At 37.0% G+C, this 24,207-nt stretch overlaps 1 protein-coding gene and 1 non-coding gene across 8 annotated transcripts in view; one reads left to right on the top strand and one right to left on the bottom strand.

Moving 5' to 3' along the window:
• The window catches only part of PDE10A (phosphodiesterase 10A), a 695,790-nt gene that overhangs the window by 469,910 nt on the left and 201,673 nt on the right, over nucleotides 1-24,207 (top strand). The gene's annotated exons all lie outside the window — the stretch shown is intronic.
• LOC143651079 (U6 spliceosomal RNA) lies at nucleotides 5,771-5,880 on the bottom strand. The gene has a single exon (XR_013159822.1). It is a non-coding gene; the product is annotated as a U6 spliceosomal RNA (small nuclear RNA).

Genomic DNA, 24,207 nt, shown 5'->3' with positions numbered 1-24,207 from the left:
AGATGTCATCTGCTTTTGTTTTTTCTGGGAATGTATTAATTTCTTCACTGTTTGGTCAGATACAGTATTTTTGATTGTCGGTTTTTCTTTCAGCACATTAAATAGGTCATCTACTGCCTCTTGACCTCCATGGATTCAGCTGAGAAGTCAGCTGTTAATCATACTTTGATACCATGTATGTGATAATTCACTTCTCCTTTGGTGTGTTCAAGATTCTTTCACTGATTCAATTGTGATTTGTCTCATTGTAGATCTTTTTGAGTTTATCATGTTTGGAGTTTGTTGAGCTTTTTGAACAATATGTCTTTTAACAAACTTGGCAAGTTTGGGGACATTATTTCTTCAAATATTTTTTTCTGTTCTTTCTTTTTCTCCTCTCCTTCTGGCACTCTCATTATGGATATATTGGCATGCTTGATAGTGTCCACAGTTCTCTTAGCTCTGTCCATTTGCTTTCTTTCCTTTTCATTTATGCTTTTCAGAATAATTTCAGTTGTCCTATCTTCAGGTTCATTAATTCTTTTTTCTACCTGTTCGTTTCTTTTGTTGAAACCCTTCAGGAATTTTTCATTTCAATTATTGTACTTTTTAGTTCCAGATTTTGTTTGGTTCCTTTCTATAATTTCTTTCTGTTTATTGATATTCTCTGTTGTTGAGGCTTATCTCCTGGTTTTCTTTAACTCTTTCTACATTGCTTCCTTTAGCTCTTTGAGCATATTTAATGCAGTTGATTTACAGTCTTACTCTAGTAAAGCCAATGTCTTTGCTTTCTGAGAGATAGTTTTTGTTAATTCCTCTCATGTGTCGGCCATATTTTCTTATTTCATTTTACTATCATAATTTTTTGTTGAACATTTGATGAAATACTAAAAAATGTATTATAATGTGTTAACTCTGAAAATTAGATTACTCTCCCTCCTCCAGCTGTGTTTGATTTTGTTTGTTGTGGGTTGCAGTTGTTGGTTTAGTGGCTTTTCTAAACTGTTATTGTGATTATTATATTTTTTGTTGTATGTGTTCTTGGAAGTCTCTGTTTCTTTAAATATAATCAGCTAGTGTGTTGATAGAGAGTCCCTTCAACACACCTGGAGTCAAAAAAAAAAAAAAAGAATAAAAAGAACAAAAAAAATAAAAAAGAAGAAGAAGAAAAAGAAAAAAATTACTCCATGAATGTTTGCAAGTTAGCTCTGCATTGGGCTGCTCCTTTGGTCCTTAGTGGGATAATTTACACCTCTGTTTTAACCTTTACTTCTTGCTTGTGCTGAACTCAAAGATTAGCCAGAAGTGAAAGCTCAGTGTTTTTTCAGATCTTTTTCTGAGTATGCGTCTTTGTTAGATTCTAAATTCCCTGATATAAATGGGAGCTTTTCAGTTCCCTACCTCCCTAGATAATCTCTCTCCTAGATTTTCTTCCTAGGCTTTGTGTGCCTATTGTTTACGTCATCTGTAATCTTTTCCCTAAGTGACAGCAGGTTATTCTTTTGCCTTTTAATGTTTTTGAGAAATGCTTTCTGCATAGCCACTTCTTCTCCTTGAAAGAGTTCCAAGTTAAGTGAAACCAAGACAGGCTCCTTGTGTCAGTCCTTCAGCTAGCTTCCATATAGATCAAAACAGACAGACACAGTTCTTTAAGAACAAGGTCTGCTAGCCTTCCTTCAGAACCAGAGACCAGGATGGCAAATGAAATCTGGGCTGCTGTCTTTAAGATGGTTGCCAGGCCAGAGAGTGAGTTGGGGGAAGGACAAATAAAAATGTCTCAGAGTTCTACAATTTCTTTTCTTTTTTATTCATGTGATTTTTCCCTTTTGATTTACTGATAGGATGTGTTACATTAATTGATTTTCTTGTGTTGAACCATCTTTGCCTTCTTGGTATAAACTTCACTTGGTTGTGGTGTATAATTCTTTTAATGTTTTGTTGGAGTCCATTTGCTAAAATTTTGAGAATTTTTGCATCTATGTTCACTAGGGAGATTGGCCTGTAGTTTTCATTTCTTATAGCGTCTTTATCCTGTTTTGGTATTAAAATGATATTAGCTTCATAAAATGAGTTAGGTAGATTTCCTTTTTCCTCAGTTTTTTTGAAACGTTTGAGGTGAATTGGTGTGACTTGTTTTTGGAACTTTGGAATTTTATAAACTTCCCCTGTGAAGCCATCTGGCCATGGGCTTTTCTTTGTAGGAAGATTTTTGATGACCAATTGAATCTCTTTATTTATCATTGGTTTGTTGGGCTCTTCTATTTCTTCCTGAGTCAATGTAGCTTGTTTGTGTGTTTCCAGAAAATTATGCATTTCAATCTAAGTTATCTAGTTTGTTGACATATAATTGTTCGTAGTATCCTCTTATGATTTCTTTTATTTCTTCAGGGTCTGGGGTTATACACCCCTTCTCATATTTGTTTTTGTTTATTTGCATTCTGTTTCTTATTTCTATGTCAATCTTGCTAGTGGTCCATCAGTTTTTTAGATTTTCTCAAAGAACCAACTTTTGGTTTTGTTGATTCTTTGTATCATTCTTTTGTTCTTGCCATCCATTTAACTCTACCTTAATCTTTTCTATTTCTCTTCTTCTATTTGCTTTGGAATTAGTTTGCTGTTCTTTCTCAAGTTCCTCCAGGTGAGCTGTTAAGTCCTTGGTTTTTGCTCTTTCTTTTTTTTAATATAGGAATTTAGGGCAATAAATTTCCCATTCAGCACAGCCTTTGCTGCATCCTATAAGGTCTGATAAGTTGTATTCTCATTCTCATTTGTCTCCAGATAGCTCCTGGTTTCTCTAGAAATTTCTTCTTTGATCCACTGGTTGTTTAAGAATGTGTTTTTTAATCGCCACGTAATTGTCAATATTCTTGTTCTTTGGTGGTTATTGAGAACCAGTTTTATTCCATTGTTATCAGAGGAAGTGCTTTGAATAATTTGAATAGTTTTACATTTATGAAGACCTATTTTGTGTCCCAGCATATGATCAATCCTGGAGAATGTTCCATGGGCACTAGAGAAGAATGTATATCCTTGTGAATTGTGGTGCAATGACCTATATATATTTATCTGTCAGGTCTAATTCATTTATCAAATTATTTAACTTCTCTATTTCCTAGTTGATCTTCTGTCTGGTTGTTCTATGTATAGAGGAGAGTGAAGTCTCCCACTATCGTTGTTGAAATATCTATTTCACCCTTCAGTTTTGCCAACATATGTCTCATGTACTTTGGAGCTCCTTCGTTGGGAACATAACCATTTATGATTGTTTTATCTTCTTTGTGATTCGCCCTTTAATTAGTATATAATATCCTTCTTTCTTTCTTATGATGTCTTTACTTTTAAAGTCTATTTTTTCTGGTATTATATAACCAAGTTGGTTATAACTTGCATGTAACCATTTCTTAAATTGCCTTTTTATTGATTCTTCACTTGCTTGTTTGCTCTGAACATTTGATTGTTTTCCAGAGTTCTGACAAAGTTCATTCTAATAGACTTCATTCTGAAAGTTTTTTCCTTGTTTTTTCATTAGGAAAGGGATGGATCCTTGGAGCTTTCTAATTCTCTATTTTTGCTGATATCACAATAAGTGCTTTGTAAAAAAATTGAGCTGAATGGATTTGAGTTTATCCTCTTAGGCTTGAATGTGTTGTGATGAGACTTGCTCCAATTGCTTCCCCATATTTATCCCATATATTATCCAAAAGATGTAAACAACTCATTATTTTTAAAGACTATCCTTAGTTCTGTTGAAAATATTTTAGTCTTGAACTAAAGAGTTTGCTACAACCTAGAAGCATGTTATAGTCATAGGAATAGGAAATCTCTTTACCTCCAATTATACTGTGGAATTAAGCTTGATGTTAGAAAACCATGGGTAGCTTTAGGAATGGCTAGGAGGAAATTTTTTTTTTAAGGGAAAAGCAGTGATGTAGAATTATATAAATTATATTACAGAAAGAAGTGAACTCCTGGAGTCTAGTGCTGCTCTGGCTTAAGTAACTTTGCCCAGCTTCTGCCTCTTCATCATAAATGGGGGATTTGGTAATTTCTAAAATTCCTTCTAGTTCTGGCTTTATATTCCTTATTGATCATCCCTGATAATTTTATGTGTATGTTGAGCAGTGTAATTCTCTGATAAAGCGTTCTCAAAATTGTCATACATACCGCCTTTCTATTTTTGTATGTTCTCTGATTTCCAGGAGCCTATTCAAAGTTTCACAGTTCTATGGCGATATCTTTGAGGTGTTTGTTTTGAGTTTATGGCTATTTTTATGGATGTATTTCTTTTTTTTTAATTGAAGAAGTTGTGCGTTTACAGAATGATCATGCTTGAAACGCGGGATTTCCTGTATTATTAATACCTTGCATTGGTGTGAAACATTTGTTACAATTGAAAAAAGCACATTTTAGGGGGTGCAAGGGTAGTTCAGTGGTAGAATTCTTTTTTTAAATGTTTTTATTGACAAAACAATATACAAACACAAGCATTCTTAACATACAAATATTCCATACATGGTATACAATCAGTGGCTCACAATATCATCACATAGTAGTATATTCATCACCATGATTATTTTTTAGAACATGTTGCATCACTCCAGAAAAAGAATTAAAAAGGAAAAAGCAGAAACTCATACATGCTATACCCCTTACCCTTCCTTCTCATCGACCACTAGTATTTCTATCTACCCAATATATTTTAACCTTTGTTCCCCTTATTATTTATTTCTTTATTCATATTTTTTTACTCATCTGTCCATTCCTTAGATAAAGGGAGCATCAGACTCAAGGTTTTTTATTTTAATTTTTTTTTCATGGGCAGGCACCGGAAATTGAACTAAGGTCTCCAACATGGCAGATAAGAACTCTGCCACTGAGCCACCGTGGCCCACCCCAGACCCAAGGTTTTCACAATCACACAGTCACATTGTAAACATTATCTTTATACAATCATCTTCAAGAAACAGGGCTGTTGGAGAACAGCTCTCCAGTTTCAGGTACTACCTTTTAGCCGCTCAAATATACCATCAACTGATAAGGGATATCTATGTAATGCATAAGAATAACCTCAAGGATAACCTCGATTCTGTTTAAAACCTCTCAGCCACTGACTGACACTTTATTTTTTCTCATTCCTTTCTTCCTCCCTTTAGATCAAGAAGGTTTTCTCAGTTCCTTGATGCTGAGTCCAAGCTCATTCCAGGATTCCTGTCCCACGTTGCCAGGGAGGTTTATACCCCTGGGAGTCATGTCCCATGTAGGATGGGGGAGGGCAGTGGGTTTGCTTGTCGTGTTGGCTGAGAGAGATAGAGGAGTGGTAGAATTCTTGCCTGACATGTGGGAGACCCAGATTTGATTCCCGGCCCTTGCCTTCCCTCCCTCCCCCCATCAACAAATGGTACTGCAATAATGGGATACTCACACAGAAAAAGAATGAAATGTGACCCCCCACAATACAGCATACAAAAAAACACATTTTAAAAACTGTACTATTAACTATAGTCCATGGTTTACCTTAGGGTTCACTGTTTGTGTTGTGTAGTTCCATGGATTTTTAAAACTTTTACTTTAGTAACATATATGCCACCTAAAATTTCCCCTTTTAGCCTTTCAAATATGTAATGTAGAGCTGTTAATCCTATCATCCCAAATAGAAACTCTCTACATTTTAACCCTTAACTCGCTAGGCCCTACTCTACCCTATTCTCTGTTAACCTATATTCTAGATGTAGATACTTGCTTTTCTAAGCCTGGAATTAAGTGTTGATTCAGTAAGTTAATTTTTTTTTTTTTTAATATGGAATGCTTCATGAATTTGTGTGTCATCCTTGCACAAGGGCCATGCTAATCTTCTCTATATTGTTTAAGGTAATTTTTTTGGTACTATTTTATTATAAACAATGAACAAATACAAATTCTTGAGATACATTCTTGATATACAAACATTCTTGACATGATTACAATCGATGGCTCACTACATCATCACATAGTTGTGTATTCATCACCATGATCATTTTTTTTGAACATTTGCATCACTCCAGAAAAAGAAAGAAAAAAAGAAAAAAACTCATACATGCCATACCCATTACCTCACCTTTCGTTGACCACTAGTATTTCAATCTACTCAATTTATTTAAACCTCTTTTCCCCCTATTATTTATTTCTTATCTATATTTTTTTACTCATCTGTCCATACTGTAGATAAAAGGGGCATAAGACACAAGGTTTTCACAATCACATTGTCACACTGTGAAAGCTCTATCATTATACAATCATCTTCAAGAAACATGGCTACTGGAACACAGCTCTGCCATTTCAGGTACTTCTCTCCAGCCACTCTAATACACCATAAACTAAAAAGGGATTATCTATATAATGCGTAAGAGTAACCTCCAGAATAACCTTTCGACTCTGTTTGAAATTTCTCAGGCACTGACTGATACTTTATTTTGTCTCATTTCTCTCTTCCCCCTTTTGGTTGAGAAGGTTTTCTCAATTCTTTGATGCTGGGTCCCAGCTCATCCCAGGATTTCTGTCCCAGATTGCCAGAGAGGTTTATATACCTGGGTGTCCTATGTAGAGAGGGGGAGGGCAAGTTCATTCATTAATGTTAGTTTATAGCAGTGAGACCATACGGTATTAGTCCTTTTGTTTTCTGGCTAATTTCACTCAGCATAATGTCTGCAAGATCCATCTATGTTGTTACATGCTTCATGACTTTATTCTGTCTTACAGCTGCATAATATTCCATCGTATGTGTAAACCGCACCTTGTTTAGCCATTCATCTGTTGATGGACATTTGGGCTGTTTTTGTCTCTTGCTATTGTAAATAATGCTCCTATAAACATTGGTTTACAAATGTCCATTTTGTCCTTGACTTCATGTTCTCTGAATAGATACCTAGCAATGGTATTGCTGGATCATATGGCAATTCTATATTTAGCTTCCTGAGGAACTGTCAAACTGCCTTCCCCAGTGATTGTACCATTTTACATTCCCATCAACAGTGGATAAGTGTGCCTCTTTCTTCCACATCCTCTCCAGCACTTATTTTCTGTTTTTTTTTTTTTTTTTTTTTGATAATGTCATTCTGGTGGGTGTGAGATGAATCTCCTTGTAGGTTTTGATTTGTATTTCCCTAATAGCCAGGGAAGTTGAGCATCTTTTCATGCACGTTTTAGCCATTTGTATTTCCTCTTCTGAGAGGTGTTTGTTTATATCTTTTGCTCATTTTTCAATTGGGTTGTTTGTCTTTTTGTTGTTGAGTTGAACAATCTTTTTATATATTTTGGATACTAGATTCTTATCTGATATGTTGTTTCCAAATGTTGTCTTCCATTGTGTACTCTGCCTTTTTACTTTCTTGACAAACTTCTTTGATGCACAGAAGGGTTTAATTTTGAGGAGTTCCCATTTATCTATTTCTTTCTTCAATGCTCATGCTTTGGGTGTAAGGTCTAGGAAAATCCTGGATCCTCTTTCATTCTTTTGCATGTGGATATCCAGTTCTCCAAGCACCATTTATTGAAGAGACTGTTCTGTCCCTAGGTGAGTTGACTTGACTGCCTTGTCAAAGATCAATTGTCCATAGATGAGAGGGTCTATATCTGAGCACTCTGTTCAATTCCATTGGCCAGTATATTTATCTTTATGCTAGTACCATGCTGTTTTGAATGCTGTAGCTTCATAATATGCCTTAAAGTCAGGTAGTGTGAGACCTCCGACTTCATTTTTCTTTCTCAGGATACTTTTAGCTATTTGGGGCACCCTCCCCTTCCAGATAAATGTGGTTATTAGTTTTTCTATTTCTGTAAAGTAAGTTTTTGAGATTTTAATTGGTATTACATTGAATGTATAAATCAATTTAGGTAGAATTGACATCTTATCTATATTTAGTCTTCCAATCCATGAACACGGTATGCCCTTCCATTTATTTAGGTCTTCTGTGATTTCTTTTAGCAAATTCTTGTAGTTTTCTTTGTAGAGGTCTTTTTATCATTAGTTAAATTTATTCCTAAATATTTTATTATTTTGGTTGCAGTTGTAAATGGAATTTTTTTCTTGATTTTCCCCTCAGACTGCTCATTACTAGTATATAGAAACACTTCAGAAAGGTAGTTTTTGTCACTAGAGATTCTAAACTGTAATCTTGCTAGACTTTAGTAGGCATTTTTGCATACTTCCCCTGGAATATTGTTATCAATTTCATTTCTTTAGGGGAATTCACTAACATCTCAATGTATATAAGAGTAAACCTACCTCTTATTGTAATAGACTGTAATGATAATGTCATAAAAATTTTTGACGTACCTTGGTAAAATTTTTATTTTAAACCCAATTCTAGCTATCTTTACCCATTCCCTTATTCTGTTTCTTTAGTTAAGGAGGATTAGTTAGTTAATTTTTCTCTGCCATAAAGAAGACTTGATTTATCTAGTGTGGTTTCAATTTTATAAGTGGACATTAAAAAGTTTGGATTAAAATAAGATGTGTTAAGTGTCAGACAAGCTCCCAGTCTATCACTTAACAACTTTTGATGGAGATATATCTGAAAATTAGACATTTTTTAAACTTAATCTTACATACATAAAATATATATTTGAGTATTAAGTACCCTTATGTCCTAGTCCCTGTTATAGAAATGAATCACACCTATAAAATGCCTGCTCTTGTGTAGTTTATGTTCTACTTGGCGAGGCAGACAGAAAAGAGATAATTGTTTAAGTTATTGATTTAATATAGCAATAAGGGCTCTAAAGAATATAAAAACAGGTCTGGGATTGAGACTAACTAGCGAGTATGCTGGGTCCCTCTCTAGTTAGGGTGGACAGGATGGTCTCTGGGGAGGCCACATTTGAGCTGAGAATGGAAAGAGCGCTGTTCAATTCTAGGGGATTCAGTCTAGAACATTCCAGGTAAAGAGAACAGAAGAGTTCCAAGGCCCTTAGGTAGGAATCAGAAACCCAGGAATTAGAGTGTTTGAATAGATAAAAGCCCAAAGTGGCTGAAGCAGGGAAGGCAAGGGGAGGAAAGTGAGCAAGGAGAGGTGGGTAAGAGAGGTAGGCAGGCTTACTAATTTAAGAGGCTTTTATGAATGTGCTAGAATGAATCAGTATGTAATAAACTGTACTTTCACATGCACATTTTAGCCTCTTTGGATTTTAAAAGGAAATGTTTGATGAATGTGGTGATTATAAGGAAAGGTTATAATTTAGAAACAGGCTGGGTAATAAGAGTTTGTAGATGAATATATTATTGATTCCTTGGGTATTAAAAACCCTATTTAATATGTTTTTTTTTCCTCCTGTGAGAGTTCTATATATAGTAGGCACTGAACATTTAAGTATAATATTTGAAACCGAGAATATACATTTTCCTTTAGAAACGTTAGTTTTTAGGTTCTTAGGTAACATACAAGGGCCTTTACAGTATCTCTGCAGTATTATGGTGAGCTAACTGTAATCTGGCAATCAGCTACTAGCTATGTGACTTAAACTTTTTCTGCCTCAGTTTTCTTATCTGGAGAGTGGGAATAAATATAACTAACTATGCCTGTATTGATTGAGTAAAGTACAGAGTACTATGCTTGGCACGTGGGAACATTAAGAAAAGTTTGTGATTATATTTTAACGTATTATATAGCTGACCTCAAATTAAATTATGCATAGATGAGCAGTTTCCCTTTCCACTCTCTTAGATTTTCATCCTGCTGCTACTGTCCTTTTTACTTTGTTTCCTCCTGCCCCTCCTCCTCCCCATTTGTGAAAACTTCAGTTGATGTTAATAAGCTTTGTTCATTGTTGTTCAGCCTGGGTTCCTAATAATTTACATTTATAGTATAATTAGTTATAGTGTTCTTTACCCCTGTAGAACAGTGCATTCTTAATTAGAGCTGGGATGGCAGGGACACGTTTTATTTATTTATTTTTTTATCATTCATTCTCTCAATTGCTGCGGCTGGGTTTGTGGGTAGGATATTCCCTTCTCCTTGGCTGGCAGCTGCTCAGTGTGGTGAGAGGCCTAATTCAGATGATGTGGTGGGTAAATTTGAGGCATGCATGTGTTGCTCCATGGTTGTGATCTCCACTTCTTCCTAGTATGCCTCTCTATGCTTCCCTTTTCTTATTGATACTGGACATAAATATCTTCTTGTATTCCTTGTTTCCTAAGTACAGATGGAAATTAGAAGTGCATTGCTTAAGTTTATTAATATCTACAATGCCAAAGGAACTTAAACCTCTACATCTCCAGTCTCATTACTAAATACTCATATATATTATGTATGATATTTCCTTGTGTTTTGTTTCTGGGTATTTATACTTTTGTAGTAACTACTGAAATTATTCTGACTGTTGTATTTTATACACTTGTGTTTGGAAAGTCCATATTATATGAGGTGAAACACAGTTTTTAAATGAATTAAAAGTAATATCCTGAATTTCTGAAATGTGCCTTATCATGCATTTCTATAAAGACAGCATATGAACTTTAGGATATTATTAAAGCTAAAGGATTAGGTTCTAGGTTAGTTGATGGGGCCATAGAACTCCATAAGAAAGTGATAAAATCTTGTTGACCCTTTCCCAGAAATATGTATATACACTCAAGAATACAAAATTCGATCCGGCTGTGGAGGCGGCACCATGGCGGCGCCCTTGCCCCCGCCGCAACCCGTCACCCACCTCATCTTTGACATGGACGGCCTCCTTCTGGTTTCTTCTCCAGGACAGCTACTAGGGGAGTAGAAACGATACAGAACAGCGCCCAAAGCCACAACAGAGATAAAAAAGACAGCGTACCCCATCCTGGAACGGCTGGCTGGCTGAGAGAAGCAGCTCGGGTGAGATCGCCGAGGCGCGCGGGCCTTACCGGGCGGGGTGGCAAGCGGCCGGAGTTACTCCCTTCCCCCTTCCCGGGCCGGCTGGGAGAATTGGAGAGGTGGTCCCCTGAAACCAAGGCGACTGGCGCCCACACCACGCGCAGCCCCCGGACCAACTGAGAGAATTGGATCGGAAATCCCCAGGCCGCGGAGAACGGTGACGGATGAGGGAGGCCCCTTCCAAACCCGTGACTCCCTGGGAACGTGCACTCTCCCGGGCGGGCCGCTGCCGCTGGCGCCCTCCCGCCACGCTTGTCGCCCGGGCAGACTAGGAAATTCAGACGGGCGCTTTCCTGGGCTGCGGTGGCCAGCAACCCTCCCTGCGTTCGGTCCCCGGGCCGGCTAGAACTCTTCCAAGCCGCTTCGGCTAACGAACCTTCCGGACGGCGAGAGTTTTCCAAAGTTAAAGGTCCCACAGCACCTTTTACTGGTGGGACCCGCAGACGAACGTGTGCCACGAGCGCCACCTACTGGGCAGGATAAGAAAAACAGAACCCAGAGATTTCACAGAAAAATCTTCCAAACTTTTGGATCCAATACCCAGGGAAATCTGTCTAAATGCGCAGACGCCAACAGAAGATAGCGGATCACGCTCAAATAATTGAAAATATGGCCCAGTCAAAGGAACAAACCAATAGTTCAAATGAGATACAGGAGCTGAGACAACTAATGCTGAATATACGAACAGAAATGGAAAACCTCTTCAAAATCGAAATCGATAAATTGAGGGAGGACATGAAGAAGATATGGGCTGAACATAAAGAAGAAATAGAAAAACTGAAAAAACAAATCACAGAACTTATGGAAGTGAAGGACAAAGTAGAAAAGATAGAAAAAACAATGGATACCTACAATGATAGATTCAAAGAGACAGAAGATAGAATTAGTGATTTGGAGGATGGAACATCTGAATTCCAAAAACAAACAGAAACTATCGGGAAAAGAATGGAAAAATTTGAGCAGGGGATCAGGGAACTCAAGGACAATATGAACCACACAAATATACGTGTTGTGGGTGTCCCAGAAGGAGAAGAGAAGGGAAAAGGAGGAGAAAAACTAATGGAAGAAATTTTCACTGAAAATTTCCCAACTCTTATGAAAGACCTAAAATTACAGATCCAAGAAGTGCAGCGCACCCCAAAGAGATTAGACCCAATAGGCGTTCTCCAAGACACTTACTAGTTAGAATGTCAGAGGTCAAAGAGAAAGAGAGGATCTTGAAAGCAGCAAGAGAAAAACAATCCATCATATACAAGGGAAACCCAATAAGACTATGTGTAGATTTCTCAGCAGAAACCATGGAGGCTAGAAGACAGTGGGATGATATATTTAAATTACTAAAAGAGAAAAACTGCCAACCAAGACTCCTATATCCAGCAAAATTGTCCTTCAAAAATGAGGGAGAAATTAAAACATTCTCAGACAAAAAGTCACTGAGAGAATTTGTGACCAAGAGACCAGCTCTGCAAGAAATACTAAAGGGAGCACTAGAATCAGATACAAAAAGACAGAAGAGAGAGGTATGGAGAAGAGTGTAGGAAGAAGGAAAGTCAGATATGATATATATAATACAAAAGGCAAAATGGTAGAGGAAAATATTATCCAAACAGTAATAACTCTAAATGTTAATGGACTGAATTCCCCAATCAAAAGACATAGAATGGCAGAATGGATTAAAAAACAGGATCCTTCTATATGCTGTCTACAGGAAACACATCTTAGACGCAAAGATAAACATAGATTGAAAGTGAAAGGTTGGGAAAAGATATTTCATGCAAATAACAACCAGAAAATAGCAGGAGTGGCTATACTAATATCCAACAAATTAGACTTCAAATGTAAAACAGTTAAAAGAGACAAAGAAGGACACTATATACTAATAAAAGGAACAATTAAACAAGAAGACATAACAATCATAAATATTTACGCACCGAACCAGAATGCCCCAAAATACGTGAGGAATACACTGCAAACACTGAAAAAGGAAATAGACACAAATACCATAATAGTTGGAGACTTCAATTCCCCACTCTCATCAATGGACAGAACATCTAGACAGAGGATCAATAAAGAAATAGAGAATCTGAATATTACTATAAAGGAGCTAGACTTAACAGACATTTATAGGACATTAAATCCCACAACAGCAGGATACACCTTTTTCTCAAGTGCTCATGGATCATTCTCAAAGATAGACCATATGCTGGGTCACAAAGCAAGTCTTAACAAATTTAAAAAGATTGAAATCATACACAACACTTTCTCGGATTATAAAGGAATGAAGTTGGAAATCAATAATAGGCGGAACGCCAGAAAATTCACAAATACGTGGAGGCTCAACAACACACTCTTAAACAACGAGTGGGTCAAAGAAGAAATTGCAAGAGAAATTAGTAAATACCTCGAGGCAAATGAAAATGAAAACACAACATATCAAAACTTATGGGATGCAGCAAAGGCAGTGAAGAAAAGGCAAAAATGCAGGAATTAACTGTCCACTTGGAAGAACTGGAGAAAGAACAGCAAACTAGTCCCAAAGCAAGCAAAAGGAAAGAAATAACAAAGATCAGAGCAGAAATAAATGAAATTGAAAACATGAAAACGATAGAGAAAATCAATAAGACCAGAAGTTGGTTCTATGAGAAAATCAATAAGATTGATGGGCCCTTATCAAGATTGACAAAAAGAAGAAGAGAGAGGATGCAAATAAATAAGATCAGAAATGGAAGAGGAGACATAACTACTGACCTCACAGAAATAAAGAAGGTAATAACAGGATACTATGAACAACTTTACGCTAATAAATACAACAATTTAGATGAAATGGACGGGTTCCTGGAAAGACATGAACAACCAACTTTGACTCAAGAAGACATAGATGACCTCAACAAACCAATCACAAGTAAAGAAATTGAATTAGTCATTCAAAAGCTTCCTAAAAAGAAAAGTCCAGGACCAGATGGCTTCACATGTGAATTCTACCAAACGTTCCAGAAAGAATTAGTACCAATACTCCTCAAACTCTTCAAAAAAATAGAAGCGGAGGGAAAACTACCTAATTCATTCTATGAAGCCAACATCACCCTCATACCAAAACCAGGCAAAGATATTACAAAAAAAGAAAACTACAGACCAATCTCTCTAATGAATATAGATGCAAAAATCCTCAATAAAATTCTATCCAACAACACATTAAAAGAATTATACATCATGACCAAGTAGGATTCATCCCAGGTATGCAAGGATGGTTCAACATAAGAAAATCAATTAATGTAATACACCATATCAACAAATCAAAGCAGAAAAATCACATGATCATCTCAATTGATGCAGAGAAGTCATTTGACAAGATTCAACATCCTTTCCTGTTGAAAACACTTCAAAAGATAGGAATACAAGGGAACTTCCTTAAAATGATAGAGGGAATATATGAAAAACCCACAGCTAATATCATCCTCAATGGGGAAAAGTTGAAAACTTTCCCCCTAAGATCAGGAACAAGACAAGGATGTCCACTATCACCACTATTATTCAACATTGTGTTGGAGGTTCTAGCCAGAGCAATTAGACAAGAAAAAGAAATACAAGGCATCAAAATTGGAAAGGAAGAAGTAAAACTATCACTGTTTGCAGACGATATGATACTATACGTCAAAAACCCGGAAAAATCCACAACAAAACTACTAGAGCTAATAAATGAGTACAGCAAAGTAGCAGGTTACAAGATCAACATTCAAAAATCTGTAGCATTTCTATACACTAGTAATGAACAAGCTGAGGGGGAAATCAAGAAACGAATCCCATTTACAATTGCAACTAAAAGAATAAAATACCTAGGAATAAATTTAACTAAAGAGACAAAAAACCTACATAAAGAAAACTACAAAAAACTGTTGAAAGAAATCACAGAAGACCTAAATAGATGGAAGGGCATACCGTGTTCATGGATTGGAAGACTAAATATAGTTAAGATGTCAATCCTACCTAAATTGATTTACAGATTCAATGCAATACCAATCAAAATCCCAACAACTTATTTTTCAGAAATAGAAAAACCAATAAGCAAATTTATCTGGAAGGGCAGGGTGCCCCGAATTTCTAAAAGTATCTTGAGGAAAAAAAACGAAGCTGGAGGTCTCGCGATGCCGGACTTTAAGGCATATTATGAAGCCACAGTGGTCAAAACAGCATGGTATTGGCATAAAGATAGATATATCGACCAATGGAATCGAATAGGGTGCTCAGATATAGACCCTCTTATCTATGGACATTTGATCTTTGATAAGGCAGTCAAGCCAACTCACCTGGGACAGAACAGTCTCTTCAATAAATGGTGCCTAGAGAACTGGATATCCATATGCAAAAGAATGAAAGAAGACCCATCTCTCACACCCTATACAAAGGTTAACTCAAAATGGATCAAAGATCTAAACATTAGGTCTAAGACCATAAAACAGTTAGAGGAAAATGTAGGGAGATATCTTATGGATCTTACAACTGGAGGCGGTTTTATGAACCTTAAACCTAAAGCAAGAACACTGAAGAAGGAAATAAATAAATGGGAGCTCCTCAAAATTAAACACTTTTGTGCATCAAAGAACTTCATCAAGAAAGTAGAAAGACAGCCTACACAATGGGAGACAATATTTGGAAACGACATATCAGATAAAGGTCTAGTATCCAGAATTTATAAAGAGATTGTTTATCTCAACAACAAAAAGACAGCCAACCCAATTACAAAATGGGAAAAAGACTTGAACAGACACCTATCAGAAGAGGAAATACAAATGGCCAAAATGCACATGAAGAGATGCTCAATGTCCCTGGCCATTAGAGAAATGCAAATCAAAACCACAATGAGATATTAGAGAAATGCAAATCAAAACCACAATGAGATATCATCTCACACCCACCAGAATGGCCATTATCAACAAAACAGAAAATGACAAGTGCTGGAGAGGATGCGGAGAAAGAGGCACACTTATCCACTGTTGGTGGGATTGTCAAATGGTTCAGCCACTGTGGAAGGCAGTTTGGCGTTTCCTCAAAAAGCTGAATATAGAATTGCCATATGACCCAGCAATACCATTGCTGGGAATCTACTCAAAGGACTTAAGGGCAAAGACACAAACGGACATTTGCACACCAATGTTTATAGCAGCGTTATTTACAATTGCAAAGAGATGGAAACAGCCGAAATCTCCATCAACAGAAGAGTGGCTAAACAAACTGTGGTATATACATACGATGGAATACTATGCAGCTTTAAGACAGGATAAACTTATGAAGCATGTAATAACATGGATGGACCTAGAGAACATTATGGTGAGTGAGTCTAGCCAAAAACTAAAGGACAAATACTGTATGGTCCCACTGATGTGAACAGACATTCGAGAATAAATTTGGAATATGTCATTGGTAACAGAGTCCAGCAGGATGTAGAAACAGGGTAAGATAATGGGCAATTGGAGTTGAAGGGATACAGACTGTGCAATAGGACTAGATACAAAAACTCAAAAATGGACAGCAAAATAATGCCTAATTGTAAAGTAATCTTGTTAAAACACTGAATGAAGCTGCATCTGAGCTATTGGTTTTTGTTTTGTTTTGCTTTGTTTTGTTTTGACTTTACTATTATTACTTTTATTTTTGTCTCTATATTAACATTCTATATCTTTTTCGGTTATGTTGCTAGTTCTTCTAAACCGATGCAAATGTACTAAGAATTGATGATCATGCATCTATGTGATGATGTTAAGAATTACTGATTGCATATGTAGAATGGTATGATTTCTAAATGTTGGGTTAATTTCTTTTTTTCCGTTAATTAAAAAAAAAAAAAAGAGAGAAGGGGTAATTGGAGCTGAAGGGATACAGACTGTACAACGGGACTGGATATAAAAACTCAGAAATGGACAGCACAATACTACCCAATTGTAATGCAATTATGTTAAAACACTGAATGAAGCTGCATGTGAGGTATAGGGTTTTTTTTGTTTGTTTTTTCTTTCTATTAATGTTTTAATTCTTATTCTGTTGTCTTTTTATTTCTTTTTCTAAATCGATGCAAATGTACTAAGAAACGATGAATATGCAACTATGTGATGTTATTAAGAATTACTGATTGTACATGTAGAATGGAATGATTTCTAATTGTTTTGTTAATTCTTTTTTTAATTAATAAAAAAACTATAAAAAAAAAAAAAGAATACAAAATTCCATAGCTATTTCAAAGAGTTCCTGCGACTTCCTGAAACTCATCCATATGTGACGTACAAACTCCAGGCTGAGAAACTACTCGAAGGAGTTGGGAGAATTCTGGGAGCATTTCTGATTCTAGGCTCCCTCCTTGTAACCCTCTTACTGTCTTTTCAGTAAAATTATAAATAATATTTTATCTTGAGAAAAGAAAACCTTTTCATTCAATTTACGATCTCATGGCTTTAATGAATGACTCATGAATTGAGCAGAATCCATTCAGGCAGTAGAAAGGAGCTCCACCTTGGGGGTGGAAAGGGGAAACTCATATAGGTTGAATGCGGATGCAGAAGCAAATGACAAAATGTTCTAATTGGCTGACATTAAGTTTCCATTTTACTGGGGTAGGGGTAAGTCCTACAGAGTGGGGAACAGTTATGTATCCATTAGTGTGGTATGCTTGTCCATTCTGATAAGCTCTCTCTACTGGACTGAAACTAGTTTAATCAGCAACCCTGAAGGGTATGTTCCATTTTTCTTGCAAAACCCTCTAGGCCAGTTGTTTATGTCCTTTGGACAAGGCCTTCTCAGAAAGAAGTCTTCTGGGAATACCCAGTGCAGGTGGCCATTTTGAAGTGGAAAATACTCTCAGGAAAGCCTATTGAAGTCCAAATTTTAACTTGAACTGGGAAATATCATATCTGTTTTAGGCAAACCATCATGAGCTCATTCCCAGAGCATTAAAAATTGGCAACAAATAAATCAAGATAAGACTTCTCATGACTTTCACACACACTGCCATCAGAAAGATACACTTCCACTGCTAAGGCGCTAATTGTTGGAGAGAGGAAAAACTAAGTTTGATACTTCATGAAACTTCATATGTGGGAGGAAGGATTTTCTGGGGGTAAAATATAGCATTGAAATTAAAATGGTTAATCTCCTATGAGATGGTATTGGTGGTTATTGGCTTAATTTCATTTATTGGCTGTCAATGTAATGTTTTAGAGGGATTAAAGTCTCATTATTCATAAGCATCAAAAGGCTTTTCAGCCTTGCCAGTCAGAGACATTTTAACTTTAATTGTTCTTAAGTGGACCTATCATTTTTTTGTTTTGATTTTCTACTGACTGTGCAGACGTCACTCTGGCTGCTTTCTCTGTTCTTGCAAACAGGCAAAGTACTGAAGTAATACAGCTTTCCTACATAGAGAGGACAGCGTGTTGTGTGTATTTACAATTACAGACAAATCCAAAGTTTGAGTTATTTGGATGAGCAGCAGAAAAGGCCATGATTTGGAGCTATAGGTTAAAGAAATAATTTTTTCAAAAGTGTAGTCTTGAATGAACTCCTTTCATGTGTGATTCTTCTTAGATATTTAAAAATGATACTGTGGGAGAGCTTGTTTTCTTTTAGAGTTTTTTCTTTTTTTCTTTTAACTTCCTGAAAGTACATTTGCTTACGATTTTTCCCTAAATATGAATCTTTTTCTCTCTGTTTCCCTATTTTAAGAGAAATTATAAACATCATTTTTTTTCAAAAATGCAAGATGTACTTTTAGTATTTTTTTCAAAATGCACTTCTCTAAATTACTTGTCAGAGACCAAATTGTAAACTTTTACTACAACTCTTTTTTTCCCAGGAATATTAATTATAAGAATCATATTTATTACTGAATAAAAAATTCATTTGTTAAAAGATGCTTTTCGTCTCTCCACTAAAATTTGTTTGAATAATAGTTATAAGTTATGAGTTACTGGTAATTATTAGAAAACAATGCTAAAATGATCTGGTTCCATAGTTGTTCAGATTTTCCAAATATATGATGTGGTATAAATAAAATGCATAAGTTAAATGGGTTTCCACATCTGCAACAGTTGAGTGTACAAGTAAAGGTAAATATCATAATTCTTCTCAAAGATTTATTTCTAAAAAGCCTGAAACTCATTAATTTATGTTAGACAAAAATGCAGTGCTACTCTTTTACAGAAGAAATCTTGGGCTTTTGTCATTGTTTCCTTTTTCAGAAGTTCTCCAAATTCCAAAGGCATATGTGATTTTAGCCAAGTCTTGCTTTGAACTATATATTTAATTATATAAAAATTAGCTTACTGATTTTATAATTAGGGATTGTCAAAAAAGGTACACATTCATTCATACAACAAATATCTATTGGGTATTTGTTATGTGCCCAGCAATGTTCTAGGCTGGGAATAGAGCTGTGAGCAAAAGAAACAAAAATGGTATTCTAGAGATATATAACTGTTAGTTGAATTGTGCTCCCTTCCCCCCCCACCATACATATACCCAAACAGTATATTCAAGTCTTAACTCTTGGTCCTGTGTATGTGACCTTATTTGGATATAGGGCCTTTGAAGATGTAGTTAGTGAGGATGAGGCCGAACTGGTTTAGGGTGGGTCCTAAGGCAGTATGACTGGTATCCTTGTAAGAAGAGGAAATTTGGATACCCAGACAGCCACAGGAGGCACTCAGAGGCAGAAACTGAAGTGCTGTGGGAACTGCAAGCCGAGGAGTGCCGAGGGCGCCAGTGGAACCCAGGAAGCTGGGAGAGACGGGAAAGATTCTCCCCTGGTGGCTTCAGAGGGAGCGTGGCTCTGATAACACTTTGACCTTCCAGAACTGTGAGACAAGTAGTTTCTCACAGTGGTTTTAAGGCACCAAATTGTTGGCACTTTGTTATGGTAGCCTTGGGAAACCAAGACAATACCCAAGAAGAAAATAAAGTTAGGGAAGAAATATTTTTTTTAATGCTTTGAGACGACATTTGACAGTTTTAGGAGGTCAGGAGAGGCCTCACTGAGAAGATGACAGTTACTTGAGTTAAGACTTGAAGGTGGTGAGAAAGTGAGCCATTAGGGTATTGGGGGCATGAGCTTTCCCGGCAAAGCAGTCCCAAATGCATATGCCCTGAGGCAGCATTCCTGGTCTGACTGTGGGAAGGAGGAGTGTGGCTGGAGTGAAGGGAGCAAAGACCCAAGGGTGGGCAAGGTTCAGACCACGTAGGCCTTGGTGCTCATTTGGGAGACCAGTGATTGCTGTAGGAAGCCTTCAGGGAACTTTGAGCAGAGGAGTGAATGGTCTGATATTTTAACATCATCACTCTAATGCAATGTAGAGAATCTAATGGAGTGTTTTAGTTTGCTAAAGCTGAGGAAATGCAGTATACCAGAAGTGAGTTGGCTTTTAACAATGGGAATTTATTAGCTTACAAATTTACACTTCTAAGGCCATGGAAATGTTTAAATTCAGATATCAATAGGATGATACCTTCTGTCCTACGACCAGCTACTGGTAATCCGCAGCTCCCCTGTCACATGGCAATGTCTGCTGGTTTCTTCCTTCTCTCCTGGGTTTCATTGCCTCCAGCTTCTGGCTTCAATGCCTTCTTCTCTGTTTCTGTGGCTCTGTTTCTGAGTTTCCGTGTGTCCTCTCTCAGCTTCTCTGGGCTTCTGTCTCTTTTCTCTTTTATCCTCTTTATAAAGGACTTCAGTAAGAGGATTAAGACCCAACCTGGATGAGCTCAGTCACATCTCAATTTAAGGTCTTATTCACCAAAAGATCCCACTTAGAATAAGTAGGAATGGATTAGCTTTAAGAACATGGTTTTCTGGGTCCATAAAACTTCCAGATCATCCCTGGGAGCAAGGATGATAGCAGGGAGACCATTTAGAATTTAGGAGTCTACTGAAATAACGCAGGTGAGCAAGGATGTGCCTAGAATCTGCATGGCAATAGAAAGGTATTTGGATTCAGAATAAGAGCCAACTAGCCATAGGGGGTGAGAGAGAGGGGAGTCAAGAATGGCTTGAAGAGTTTTTGGCTTGAGCAGCTGAGAGAATGAAATTTTCATTTACTGAAATGGGGAAGATGGTAAAGGAGAAGGTTTTTTTAGATATTTTATTATGGTAACAAGTCTAGTTAAAATGTCATACCACATAATGAATTTGTTTTCTTGTAAGACATAATACTTTTTTTGCTTTATAGTCAATGTTGAAGACAGGTATGTAAATCTTTCCTCTTACTTTGTTTTTTATTTTTGAATTGTTTTTGCTATTCTAGGTGTTTTGAGTCTGTATAATTTTGGATTAGCTTATCAGTTTCTACAAAAATGTTGGCAGGGGCTGTGTTAAATCTATAGGATTTAACACCTTAATGATATTGTCTTCTAATGCTTGTGCATTTTATTTTGCTCCATTTAAGTCTTCTTTGATTTGTATTTGCAATACAGAGAAATGAGCTGTTAAGCCAGGAAAAGACATGCAATAACCTTAAATGCATGTTGCTAAGTAAAAGAAGCAATAGAAGAGGCCATGTACTTTATGATTACAACTACAGAGCATTCTGGAAAACTCACTTTCATTTTCAGGTGACAGATTTTCTTGGGGGGGGTGAACATGTGGATAAGGTTTGTAACATGTCTGGACCACCTGCTATCTTCCATGTGGATTACCACTCCGTACTTTTGCTTTTAATCCAAATCTGCTGTCCAACATGGGAGCCATGTCTCCATCCATTAAGGGGAACTTTGTCCATCCCAGCTCTCTTCAAGGCAAAAGCTCTGGGCTTTCTTGTGTCATGTCCACCTTTATCCCTAGGCTGCTTCCTTGTTTCCAGTTCCATACAAGTGCATCTCTCAAGTTTAATTACAGATGGGCCTTCAGGTAGCTTCACCCTCAGCTCTCTGTGGGGTGTAGTGTTATACTTGCCCTTTGACTCAATAGTCCTCTGCTTTCCTGCTGCAACTAATTGACTTAATCTAGCCTTTGTCACCTGTCCCTGTATCATCCTGCCTGGAAGTTGTTGCATCAGATACATATTCTGTTTAATATGAAGGTTAGCTAGATAATCTCTGGATTTGATGATTCTTAAGTTAAACACTCACTTACAGGTATGTCTAAATTATTACTCTTCTGAAACCCACCTAGATGAAATGTCACTTAAATGTATGTAAAAATAGGTTTTGTAAAGATGTATTACATGTTAAAAATAGCATCATCTTTTCCGACAGGAAAGCATTTTCTTTCAGAATCTTAAGTCTAGCAATATTACTTGGTATAAAAGTGCCCACTTTTGATGAAGGTGGATGTTATATTAAAATAGGCTTTTGTTATCACTTAATATATTCTTAGATCTTTGCACATATTATTGCCATGTGGAAAAGGCTCCATCTTTTGGTTTTGAGGAAAATGAGCCTTTGAAGGGTAGGTGTCTTTCTTAAGGAAGATAAAATGGATCTGAACGTGTGTTTGGTGATTCAGAACCTTAAATACCATGATGAATTATTACTTCTCATGAAGTTACTTTTGATTTGGAACTAAATGTGAGTTTAAGAGTGAGAATACTGAATCTATTCACTCTATAAACTGAGTAATTGCCTTCATTTTAAACTTCTCTTTGGAGGTGTAGTTTTTCTGAGTCAGAGAGAGGGTAAATTTTGGTAAATATTAAAGCTTCTTCTTCATAGTTCTAGTCAAAAATCGTCATCTCTATCTTATCACTTGGAGCAGCTCAGGTTTTTCGTTGGCTTTCTCAGCTAAAGAAATTTTCATTGATGTTCTCAGGCAGGGAAAAGCACCTGATTAACTAGGTTTAGAAGTACAGTAGTGTGGGATTTACCTCCTGGTAAACGCAACTTATGAACTTCAGAAAAACGATCTTTTCTGCAGAGAAGACACCCTTCCGGGCTGTTAATTATGTGGAATAATAATAAATTATGTAGGTCAGAATATTGGCAGTATATGAAATCAAGGTTCCTAAAATGACTGCTTTCTAGGTCACAAGCAAAGCGTGTGTAGGAATGCAGTTCGGTGGAAGGAAATTACTTATGTGATATGTGATGGGAGGCAGGGCTGATTATCATAAGGCATTTGTTTTTAGTTTGCCCGTTGTTTTTCCTCTTCGATTAAAAAGAATGGCATTTGGTGACTGTGGGGTTTAACAAAATACAAAAGAGCTCTCATCTGTGGATTTCTTTTGTAACTTTAGAGGTATTTTAATCATATTGAAAAGTGTTAACATCTGTCACACGGGAACCTCGGCTCATTGTACATTGAGGACTTTGTCTTTCGGAATAAAGAAACCACAAAGGAAATGAATTTTGGAGCCCATTAATCCCTTCCATTATTTGATAAATGGTTAGAAGGAACTTCATTGTAAATCCTTATATTTCTAAACTTAGGCGCACCTGCACGTTGTGGGGAAACACTTTGATATAAAGAAGAACATATTAGAGTGTACGACAAGACATAGTTCCAGAATTGGTAGATGTCAGAATTAGGAAAGTGTATCATTCAAAATGTGAAGAAATACTAATATTTCAGGAAACTTTATATAAACATTTGAACAAAAAGAAAAAGGTGAGGTAGAAGTAAGAGAATGAAAAGAATCTCTTCTGGGCTCAAGCAGGAATGGGAATTTGCGTGGGAGCAGGGGGCTGCTAAAGGGAGAGCTCCTTTGCTTGGGCCCTTGCTTTAGGTTGTGGGATTACTGGGGGATGTCTCTGTGATGGTGTTGAGTCTGGGAACAGTTGTTCCAGCAAAGATGTTTCTGTTGCTGCCTTATTCTATGAAATCATGCAAGACAAAGAGGTATTTATTTATTCACCTAATGATTATGGCCTCTGTGTTAGGGATCTACAGGACCACCCCTAAATGTGGTGATTTGTGAGGAGGACTCTACAAGACCCAGTGTTCAGTAGTGTTTATGGCTAAAATTTATTATAGTGAAAGGACACAAAGGAAACTCAGCAAAGGGAAGGGTGCATGGGCTACGTCCAGAGTAAAAAAGGTTCAAGCTTCCAGGAATCCTCTCCCAGTGGACACACAGGACATGTTTAGTTCATCCAGCAGCGAGTGGTGACAGTGCGTGCACTATTGCAGGCTCCTTAGAGACTCAGTGCCTAAGACTTCGTTTGGGATCTGGCCATGTAGACCTAGCAGTACTGAATTCCAGTCCCAGAAGGAGCCCAGGTGTTTTAACACAAACCACATTGTCTGCACAGTCTAGGCACAGCGAGCTACCCGTATCAGCTAACTGTTGGCCAGGAGCACTCAAAGCACTGAAGCCCCAGCTGCCAGCCACCCTTTCCTAAGCCCTGCTTGGCCCACCCTTTCCTGCAATGCCAAACG

The sequence above is a fragment of the Tamandua tetradactyla genome, chromosome 11 (genome assembly GCF_023851605.1).
Source record: "Tamandua tetradactyla isolate mTamTet1 chromosome 11, mTamTet1.pri, whole genome shotgun sequence".
Lineage (NCBI taxonomy): Eukaryota > Metazoa > Chordata > Mammalia > Pilosa > Myrmecophagidae > Tamandua > Tamandua tetradactyla.
Note: the sequence above shows the minus strand (reverse complement) of the source record. Positions and strands in the feature narration are given on the sequence as shown.